Source organism: Epinephelus fuscoguttatus, linkage group LG21, assembly GCF_011397635.1.
Source record: "Epinephelus fuscoguttatus linkage group LG21, E.fuscoguttatus.final_Chr_v1".
In the NCBI taxonomy this organism is placed as follows: domain Eukaryota; kingdom Metazoa; phylum Chordata; class Actinopteri; order Perciformes; family Serranidae; genus Epinephelus; species Epinephelus fuscoguttatus.
The window spans coordinates 14,113,769-14,125,693 of record NC_064772.1 but is presented as its reverse complement, the minus strand read 5'-3'; positions in this window follow the sequence as shown (position 1 = coordinate 14,125,693).

The following is an 11,925-nucleotide window of genomic DNA, read 5'->3' as shown; positions in this document are numbered from 1 at the left end:
CATGAGATTTGATTTTCTGCCATAAAAGCACCTCAAATGTTCAAAATTCTTCAGGCTTATCTATGAAAACCAACAGTTGTGCTTTGTTCTGCTGCAGCCTCCCGAGTTAACATCGGCATAGAAAAAAGCAGCCCGCAGCTCAAATCTCTCTCCCAAAACGTTGTAGTATACATCAATATAAATATTGTATGAGCTGGGTTGTTTGGCCGAGAGATAATCTGTAGGTAGCTAATAGTAATGTTGAGAAATTTCAGACAACAGCCTCACCATTGATTTTTGTCAATACATTCATTGTTCGGAAGGGTGAGTCTTGCTTTGACCCCCAATTCCTTGTATTTTCTCACATTGCCATGGCAGAGTCGACTAATTAGAGGCCACAGCAACTGAAACTATTTATAGTGCTGGTCTCTATTCTTATAACTTTTATTCTGCTTATTTTGCAGTCACAAGAGGAGGTGTTCTCACACCCAAGCTCCTCATTTTCCATTGTTTTACACCCTCAGAACCCTCAGAACCCATCAAAATGATATATAAATCCAGTTTTCTTTGTTGTTGTTTTTAATGATCACCTCTCTGCCATATTTTTGATAAAGTCTGACAACTATTGGAAAGTTAGACTTTGTGTAAAACACTACCTTTTTGATCTGGTTTCCCTGAGTGAATGCTGAGCCTATACACTTTAGGGTGATAAGAAAGTGAGGAACACCAGATTAAATGGCCCCAGGGTTCAGCCTGAGGGTGCAGCGCTGCTCATTGGTCACTGTCACCCACTAAGTCCTCTTTTTCCTTACTGCCTTTTGTTTAGTGCAGCTGGCCTCTGTGGTCTCTCTGGCACAGGGAATAATTCTGAAACAGTGTGATTAATGTGATGCCACATGATCTTCAAAGATGTTTTCCTCAAACCCTTTTTTATTCGCTGTGATTAGCAGACTGCAATCGATTGCAAACAGGAAAACCACCAGAATGCAAAAACGAGGAAGGTTTGATTGCTTGTGTGACATTTCATCATGTGTGATGAAGGACCTAATCCTGATGAAGAACTGAGAAGTTCTTTAAGCCCAGCATACACTGTGTGATTTTGGGCCGTCCCAGACAAAAGATGACCATTGTGAAAGAAACGTGGCTATATCTTTGGTTATGGCTCTCAAACGGTGGTCCTACATCACACAGTGAGAAAGGTTCAAGGGAGCTCAGTCTCACTCTGAAGTCTTCGAAATCTGATGCTCCGATGTAATTTGTGGCGTCAGAAACCAACAAAAAAAAATGCATCCTTTAACGTTGGCATGATACGCAGCCGGTTGCCGAAACGTGGCTGGACAAGGACGAAAATTAAGGCAGTCCGACTGGGCGGACTGGGGGGATGCTGGATGGGTCCAACAAACACCAAATTTCACTGAGAGAGCAGTGTTCGTGTACCGTATAATTCTAAAGCCAAACTCTGTTCTTTTTTCCTGAACCTAATCACATGCTTTTGTTGCCTAAACCCAAAGATGTGTTTTTGTTACTGAAGCAAAAAAAAAGTAAATTAGTGGTGTTGTACCGACATAATATGTTATTTTTAAAGAGACTGTCTGTAAACAGTAAATTTCCAGTGAAAACAGAAGTGTATTTTGAAAGAAGACAATGCATGTAACAGGCAGAACTTTACACGGTGTCCCAGAACGTCAACAACCAACACACCCAGGGTACCTTGCACGTGGTATGTGGATGTAGAAATTCCATGACCAAATGTTGATATGTGACGAGGTTGGTGTGAGAATCAGAGAGACAGTTGTCACTGTCTTGCAATCAAAGACAGCCTGGAATAAAATTCTAACAGTGCCAGGCATTTGGGATGTCCACCTCACTGTGTGACTGCTGTTATGACCTACATCTACTAACCAACCAGAAGAGCTTGTTAGCCAACTATTGGGTGTAGTGAAAAGGCCTAAGGTATCTGAATAGACATGTAGACAATACCGGTATATGCCTGTGTATGCAACCACATTTTTAAGTACATATCTGCATATACATACGTGTACAAGCGTACAAAACAAAGACTTGGGGGCTGTCTTATATAAACTTCCCATACATGGCTCATATAATGGGAAATTACATAATAATGCTCTAAATACATTTGCTATGCAGGAACTAAAATAGCAACATGGACAACTTAAGTAAGAGAGTAAGTAAGAGATAACTCTTCATTAAGACCCTCTGGAAATATCTTTACACATTCTCACTTAAGTATCACAGCAACCACTTCTACGTGGTGTGTCTGTTGGAGGGGACAAAAAAAGACTGTATGTTTTGAAACATATAGTGTGACTTTATATAAGAGGGCAGAATCACCAAAGCCGATTAAGACACAGGCCTTCATCACAGCAGACATCTTGACTCATCATCGTAGGACAAGCACAGGTGTTAGGAATAACATTAACAATGGCTCAGTTCTGTTCAGGTATCCTGGTGAGATAGTGACAGACAGCATGAACAAAACCAGGTCCCTGAAATCAAAGCAGCTAATGCCTACACTAAGACCATGAAAAGACTTTGAAAATACTTTTATAAGACAAAAGTCTGACACCCTCTCACACCTAAAGACAATGTGACCTTTTACTCACAGACTAAAACATTTTGTCAAGACTTGGGATCTTGTATGGTCACTATTTGAAAGAGTACATCTAGATTCCTTTTGTGATTGCACCCCATCCTGCTCCTAGTGGAAAGTATTATGTCAAACTCCCTTATAGGAATATGACACGTTAACCATTCTTTACATGTTTGCAAAAACACCTTTCTCTAGAAACACAAGATAAAAGGCGTCACATATTGACAGCAGAGGTGGGAAGATTCATCAGTGTAATCCATGTCATCAGTTACGTAAATACATCGATTTGCAAAATGTGCGTCAGCGCACCACAATAAATTAAGCTGTACCCAGTGGAAGCACCGATTATCAACACTAGTCACTTAAACTTTCCTCACCTCTGGTAATTTAACTGCATGTGTCATCTAATGTTGTTATTCTGCTGTTTTATATTTTCTGTTTACTTTAATGGGCATACACGAGTGAGAAAACGGCTTAAATTAACATTTCAGACCATTGTGACTTGTTACAGTCTGTAAATTGTTTCATTTATTTTTCTTGCCCCATACCGATTTAACATTTGGCAGTAATTATCTTAACTGCATATTACTCCAGTGATGAGATAAATCCCTGTCTTAACCATTTGAATTTTAAGTCAAGTACAAAAGGAAAAATACTGATTCTCCAGTTAAGGGAAATGGTTGCTATGATATACAGTGATCAAATTAATGCTTGTGTTACAACAATGCTTTTTAATTCGAGGAACAGTACTCTCTGATGAGGTGTCTGACCTATAGGACCAATTATTTTTTTGTTATTATTAGAATTATTATCATCATAAAACAACAGTGGTGTAGAAATTAGACTCATTTTAAAATATGTCGCTATTGTCATTATTTCTAAAGATAAATATTTAAACATTTATGAGACAGTTTTTCTGGGGGTTATTTATATATTATATTAATTGAGTAATAAAAAAATAATCTTGAGAATAATTGCTAAATTAGTCAATAGATTAGTCAGCTAATATTAAAAATTCTCACTGAAATAAGCGCTGGTATGTGGATCAGGCTGAATCAAACACAGACTCTTGTTCATACCACAACTCCACCAGTTTATCTTCCTATCCAATGTAAGAGAACTGACACAGTCACATTCTTGCACCTCCCTGAAGTCCCCTCCACATTTACTGTCGACCTGGTTTACTGCTTCCTGTTAGGTGCTTACCATTTTGGTTGTTGACAATGTCCACATTATTAAACTTAAGTATTTTCAATTAACTTTTAATTGAGTATTTGCATGAGCCAAGACTTAAAACTTAGATTAATATTAAACATGTTAGATCTAGTAGTAATGTCAAGATGAGAAAAAGACTAACTTAAGACAGCTTGAGCTGAGTTTAATGACCACCTTACACCAAATGATCAAGATCAAGGGAGCACGTAACAACTGAGGGAAAACTGTCATGATTTTATTCCAATTTTGGAAAGTTGTCTGTGACAGTGAAATCACTTAAAAAGTCAAGAACAGCCAACATTCTGTTTACTTCTTCAGCATTGAACCATACTAATAATTGACATTACTAACAGTACATGGATTGGTAGCATGGAAGCCAAATACAGGACCTGAATCCTGGTGTCAAAAATCCTGTGTTTTATGTAACTAACATCTACCCAAATCATCTGACTTCTGTGGTATTAAATGCTTTCTAGACTGGCATTAACAAGAACCTGCTCAAGGCTGCAGTAACATGTCCACTAAACTGTGTTTGACAAAACCATCAAGTGTTAAAAACTTAATTTTAAAGAGACAGATTTGTTGTTAGAGTTTTTGGCTGTTGCATGATTTGTTTTCTTCCACATTATACACTGTTGCTGAGTCAGCCAGCTTCTCCCAACATTACAGTAACAGGTTGCTTTGAAGTAATGCATAACTAAGAACCAGGCAGCGACCTCTCCGCTGAGAAATATAGCCAATGTGGGAGTGCCAAAGGATGCAGTTCCTCCGATGGCCACTTGAGGCTGCTTTGAAGAGTGAGTCAATCCCCATATGACACTTGGGCCACTGACACTTGCGGCATTGTCAGATTAGACACACTTTTCCACACCAAGCTGCACCAGAGATGGACCCTCTCCAGAGTAGGTCCAAAAGCCAGGCTGCCCACCCTCAAGCAGGTAATGGTGACACCTCACCGACTGCAGCCAACCCCTGATGACCCTGCTTCTCAATATGACCCCTCGTTTCTCAGTAGTTTTGTAGCTCCTAACTGAATCTCTGTAGTTTGGAGTTTAGTTTCTGTCCGGCATCTTGTTTTTATTTAAGTTGTCTGCTTTATTTTACTGTTACTACTACTACTACTATTCTCATGTTCGCTATCTGCTGTATTAGAAGTCGTGTGAAGTTGTTGCTCAAAAACTCAACATTTCATTTTGCTTCTTCACAATAAAAGTTTTTACATTACAAGAGAACGGTGGACTTTTATTGTGAAGAATCTATAGGAAGTGAAATGTGTTTATCACTGAATTAGCAGAACCTTGTCTCTGAGTGAGAAGTGGTTGCAATTTGTTTGCTTCTATGGCAGCAATGTCGGTTATGCAACTTAGCCATGGTGTAACCCCAGATTCACAGAGGATAGACGTAGCTGTAGCTTTTGCTATTTTTGTGTAATCTGTTCATGAAAGTTAATTGCAACATTTTGGTCACCTAAAAAATTCCTATTCACCGTTTCATTGTAATAAAAGACCTTGCAAGGAGTCAAATGTTCAGATTTGCCAGTAAGTAGCCTACATTTTGTTTTAATGGTTTTAAGCTTGTTTTTAGTTTGAAAAAATTAGCATTACCATTATCACAGTTAACTATGGCTGTGAATGCACCATGCTAACAAAGCTAGCAGCTAGTGTTAGGGTTAGCTCCACCCTCTCGACTGAATATGGTCACTTCTGGCTCCAAAAATCCAAGATAGCCACAGCCACAATGCCAGACTCGAGGCTTCAGAATAGAAATCCGCAAACCAATGGGTGATGCAATGATGGCTACACATACATTATTTTTATACGGTCTATGGTAAGACCAAGAATCGACAGCAAGAGCAGAGGAGATAGTAAAAGACTCACCCATAAGAATGTGTCTGTTTATCTCTGGTAGCCCTCTTATGTACTCACAACCTGTCCAGGGCATTTCCCTGACTTCTGCCCAGTACATACTGGGACAGACTCCAGCCCCACAGCACCATGAAAAGGATTAGAGAAAATAAATGTGCTCTCCTGTGTGTGTGTGTGTGTGTGTGTGTGTGTGTGTGTGTGTGTGTGTGTGTGTGTCTGTGTGTGTCTGTGTGTGTGTGTGCGTAAGCATGCGTGCAGGATTTGAAAGATCAAAGAGTGACATCAAATTCATCGAGCTGCTTTTCTATCAGGCTCTAAACAGTTCTCTCTCTCAGCATCCCACCGTGTTATTAGAAGCATCCAGAAAGACAGAGAGGAAAGAAATCGGAAAGCCCTATAACTCAAATTGCCACCCAGAGAATGCATCTCAGACCGAACGTGATCAGATAGGGGGAGGACATTACCATTTCTATTACAGCTATTTTGCCTCCAGCAATGCAGTCCATCGTCTGTCTCCGTGAAAATAATCTTTTTTCGTTGCACTAGTAAAATAAGGGCACTTTCTCATAGATTCAAAAAAAAAAAGGGGGAAAAAAATCTGGAGTACATTTCTAATTCATCAACTTGTTTGCTTGCATGTTTGTGTGTCTGTCTGTGTCTCTCCGCAGCACAAGAATAGCATTTGAGTCAGAGAGGCAGTGGTGGAGCCAACACTGAATGGGAGGTCCACCTCAGTCTTATGCTCCATTAGCAGTCAGTGTGTAATAGCACGGGTGGACATGTGTTCAGTACAGATAACAGAGAAGTGGCTGAGACTGTGACAGAGAGAGACAGCCCTAACAGACTGGCCCTGATGTTCCAGCGCCAATGACATGTCTGCCTGGTTCTCTCCCACTCTCTCCCTCTCCCTATGAGAGTCAGCGCCTATCAAATACCTGTAGGTATGACAGAGCCAAAGAGAAGGATGGAGAAAGGGTAGAGAAAGCTCTTTGGGCTGGAAATTATCTGGTTATATTGCAATTATTAGGCCAGGCTCTGACTAATTGATTTAACAACTCTATGCAGATTTTTACCTCATTCAACCCAGAGCAGCTTCTGGGACTACTGGATTATGCAGTCTGCACCGAGGCCTCGCTGTTGCTTTATTCACATTGAATCTTATTCATATTAGATTTCTGTTGTGCCACTGCTTTTGACAACATGCCCACATGGATCCACTTAAACAAATTTTGAGCTTAAATATTTATTCTGCAAATATTAAATCAGGAAAATCATAAAATTAAAATACAGGTTTGTTGAAGGGACAAACACAAATAGAGTTTGCAATTCAGATGGGTTTTCTTTAGATTGCTGCATAAACTGTCCTTATTAGCCAGGCAAGATGTTTTTAGTGCAGTATTAAGTTTGACATTTCTACTAGTCATCATGGATCCACCTACACTGACATTTAAAATGAAATTACTGAGTGATCGGTGCATCAGAGTTTCAGGTCATCAGGGTGGAAACATGAACTGGCACAGCAGGCAGTCAGCTAAAAAGACCATCTATTTTAAGAACTTATCTTTACTAAAACTCAAAGCTACATGGCATGTTAGCATTGGATCACATCACTGACTGTAATATAAAATGGTCGCGAGCACCATTGATCCCAGTGAGAATCAACACCCTGGTCTGCACAGCTTTGCAGCTTTCATCTCATTGTTTGATGGTCCATATGGTTGAGTCTCAGCGGCTCTTAACGTGGGCAGCTCTGAGCACATGAGCTCCCATAACCCCACTTGCCAAGACGTTGCAAAGAGACAAAGTCAATGTCTAGCAGGGGACGAGTTGAACATCTTGCAAGCCAAAGATACAGATTTTTTTTTTCAGGAGATGGTGGACGTGTATTTTGTACTCTTAAAGCAGTGGTTCCCAACTGGTGGGTTGTGGTCCAGAAGTGGGTCATGGGGCCATTCCAACTGGACCGCAGGTGACTCGCAAATATGTCAAGTTTGTAAAAAACACACTTTATTTTTAAGTACAGTGAATTTCCAGCACAGAGCTTTAATTTTGAGGGGCCATTTCCTGCTGTAGAGTGAGTGACTAAAAGACAGCTACTGGACAAAGACAGCAAACTGGCTCAATGCCATAGCCATACGCAAGTGTGATGCAGAATGTATTAAACTGTGTGGACCTTCAACTAATGATTAAGAAGAAGTCTGGACCCTGTGGCTGGACCAGTTTGGAACCACTGTCTTGAAGGAATACTTCACCCCTCTAAATGTATAGGCATTTGTATATCAATTACTCACCCTGTGTTACGTTGAAGTCATGAACAAAACTTGCATGCCTACACTGTGAATAAAGAATCCAGTTCAGTGAATCCGAACTAACCCTTTAAACATACACTATGGAATATTCTGCTGCTAGGGGTCTTTGAATCAAACAGTGAGAGAAGACAGAGCAATGCTTTCATTACAGTTAGTTTCTCCTGGTTAGAATTATGGAGGTTTTTACGGGTCCATGTCATTGGTCCGACATCCCATTAGTCCGATGGTCGGCGGTGCTGAACGGCTCCCGGTGGGCATATTTCTACCTTGATGGTGCGCCACGACCGGCTCTGAGTCAGCTGGGAAAGGCTTGAGGCGAAGCAGGCTCACAGTTTACACCAGGGCCACACCGCCCACGGAAGTGCTGCGAATAGCCTCGAAGCGCCAAGAAGCGAGGCCAGTTTCCTTTCGGCGCCCATGTTAACCGATTGTGTCATCAGCACTGTGCAGCTCCGTGGCCGGCTCGCGCCCTACAGCAATTGTTTTGGTGTTTCGTCTATTTTCTGCGCGAGCTGTGAGTGAACGTGTCAAGCCGGGTGACGGAGACAACAGCTGGGAGCAGAACCGCTTGTCGACCAGCGTGGAGGACTGCGCGTCTGATGTGAATGGAAGTGCTCCGGCTCGCACAAGAATTTCAGTGCACTGCGTATCGCAGCACTTCCGCGGGCGGTGTGGCCCTGGCGTTATGTGTTTGTCACTTTCTTTTTCATTTTAACCCACACCATGATCTTTTCCTGACCCTAACCAAGTGTTTTGTGTGCCTAAACCTAACCAGACCTTAACCACAGGGCATCATGATGATTTCGGAACGGACTTTGGAACAATGAGTTTAATATGGTCAGAACAATGGGATGTCGGACCAATGGGCAGTTCCCGTTTTTACAGGGAGTCCAATTACCTGCAGAGGTCTCTTCCTCTCCAAAACACACATACCTGGTTATTTAAATCAGTAAAATCACAAAAAAAAGTAGCTTCATTTTAAAATTAAGTGAATCTGTTTGGCATGGCAGGAACAGACCTGCTGCTAACATTTGCTCAATTTGTTTCTTTTATAAGTTAAGATGCAGATGTCCGATGACTACGACGACTACAATGATACTGACGACTAACACAAAAAATTTATCATTAAAATGTAGCTCAGAACTAAAAAAAAGGTAATTTTATGACAGCTCCCTACAAACAGCAACGACCCTGCCACATGCGCAAAAGGAATATGACACCACTGACGGGCAATGGCACCCAAATGATGCCGACTGTATCATTTAAAATTACAGATTTCTCTAGGAATGAACATTGTTGACAACATTTAGGATATTTTAAAGGGAAATATCGGTTTATTTCAACCCGTCTCCTATCGTCCTAAATTTGTTTCAAGTCACTAGTGACATAGAAATAATAGTTAGCATGTTAGCCATTAGCCTAGATACAGCCGTAGCGTCAGACCTGTTAAAACCTAAGTGAACGGGCATACCTTCAAGTGCAAAGTTAGTCAACTAAACAAGCTTTTTTTCCACAAAGACCGCCTCATATCGTTAGGATAAATGTCAGAGAACATATAGAAAATGACATGTAAACGTGTTGTCTTACCTTACCGGTGTGCTGCCATGTTTGTTTACCATTTAGCTCTGCTTTTTTAGTTTTTTTTTAGGTTAGGTTTTTGGCTCAAAAACATGTGAATTGTGGTATTTATTTATTATATTTTATTTGTAATATTTGTACTGTATTTATAGCAGAGGGAAAACATTTTAGAGAGAAGACACTGGACTGGATTAAATCCAAAATGAATATTGTTCAATTTTAAAATTGTTATAAGAAATTCTCACTGGGAGGTCCATTCGATTAGCTGAGTGCACAACAAGCTTGTTAGTCAGCAAAATGTTGGCCAACAGCCATCATCGGCCAGAAAAATTTCTCAGCTTCTGCCTTTTTCCATCAATACAACATCTTAAGTTTAACCAGTGTAAAGTGAAATATATACTGCTGTAAATCTACCACAAAGACGAGAGTGACATCCACAAGTTGTTGCTTAAGTTCTTTTTGTGCAAATTATATACAGAGGCAAATACTGTAATTAAATTTCATTACATTAAACGCTTTAGGCATTGGCTCAGCACAACGGTATAACTACACTTGTACCTAAAATTAGAGTAATAACAGGTCTTTAGTCACTGATGTTTTTCTCACTAAATTCTACATAAAGATTAGCCGGCAAAATTGCACTCATTAATGGCAAATTACCCATTTAAAAGCACAGTGGCACAACGTTTTGGCCTACATGGTCATGATTCTGTTTCTGCAAAAGTGTCTAACAAAATTGACTTTCACTCTCAGGAAGAGTACACACTTCTCTATAAAGACGGTTATTTTTTTATTCATCCTTTCGTTTGGTTGTCCGTCAGAGGGAGATCTGAACAACTGGTGAACAGAGTTTTCCAGGAAATTTGGCAGGCAGTCGGTCTTTTTTCTGTCGAAGGACTTTCAGATATCAGATGTCATCTTTAAATGCTTGACTCTCGGCTGCCTCTGCTTTACAGCAAGACAATGACTGACAAAAAGGAGACAATGAAATGGTTTTCTGTGATAAATTACTTATCTCAAACATTGATTTTTATGGAAAGCCACAGTCCAACCCAGAATCAGGTGAGATTCTTAGAAGGTTTCTTTAATTACTCCTCCTTAGGAGCTGAAATATGAGTTGTTTCAGGGGTGCAAACTTGTTACCTTTCAGCAAAAATCCCCATTTTGAATCCACAACAGGGTGAGTTGTATTATTCAAATGCTGTCCATCACAACTTGGATGTTATGTTTGGTGTTAACATTATTTCATGAGCATATTGTTATTCCAAACTCCACTTGTATTAGCGCTCTGGGATTTCTTATTTATTGATACTGACGCTGTTACAATACAGGGCAGAACTCTCAGGATGGCTACTGTCATTTCATTTACTATAGCATCACCCCAGTATCATCGACCATCGCCTGAATGTGTAAACTGGCAGAGCAGGACATAAACAGAATGGAAGGCGAGGCCTTTTCCCCACAGCATTCAGGTAGCCTCCCACATGTAGCTCTGCGTCTCAATGTGATCAGAGCCTTACAAATTGGTTATGGTTTTCCAGCCCGTTCTCATTCAACTCATCAAATACCACTGCTTTGTCAGTAATATCAGTGTCAGACAGCGACGCAAAAAGGCACCTTTTGTAGTGGGATGATAAGCTGCTGGGCAGTGTAAGTTTGTTAAGCCCAGTTCATACCAATGAGTCGCGATGTTGGCTGTCTTGTTGACTGAAGCTGACTAATGGTGGCACTTGCAACACAGCCGGTCATATCGCAGGTGGCTGGTTTTAGACCTAAAGGCTGGTCACCTGTTTCTACAGCCAGTCGGCTTGTAGTGAAGTCCACTGGTCAAGTCAAAATGACCACAGACAGCGTGTTTGCTTGTTGCGGCAAGCGCTCCATCACTACCAAGCTCTCTGTTTCCGTACTGACGGTGTGCCAGTGTCGGATGGTGGGTTGCTGCTGCTTGCTATACATGCTGATGCCCCCTCCACACACACGCATTCTCATTCACTAACTAATTGGCGCTGCTTACTTATATTATTGTGACATATTATGACATTATTATGAATACAGTCCATCTGATGCTCATTTTGTTTATGGTTTTTTTTCATCACGACTACAATTGCAGCTGTAGCCAGTATCTGTCACTATCCTCATCAGACGTTGCGCTAGACTTTTTCGTCGCCGGTTATTTCGACCGTCAGGGTCATAAAAATCCGGTCATATTCTATTTTTACCAGTCATTTTAATTTTTGTTTTTAAATGATAATAAAGATATTCAAAGACATTTAGTTTTCATTCGTTCGTTTTTAATAAATCCAACAAGCAAGTTATAAAGTGTGCATTAATAAGGACATGAACAAAAAGATGAACAGATATCCACACA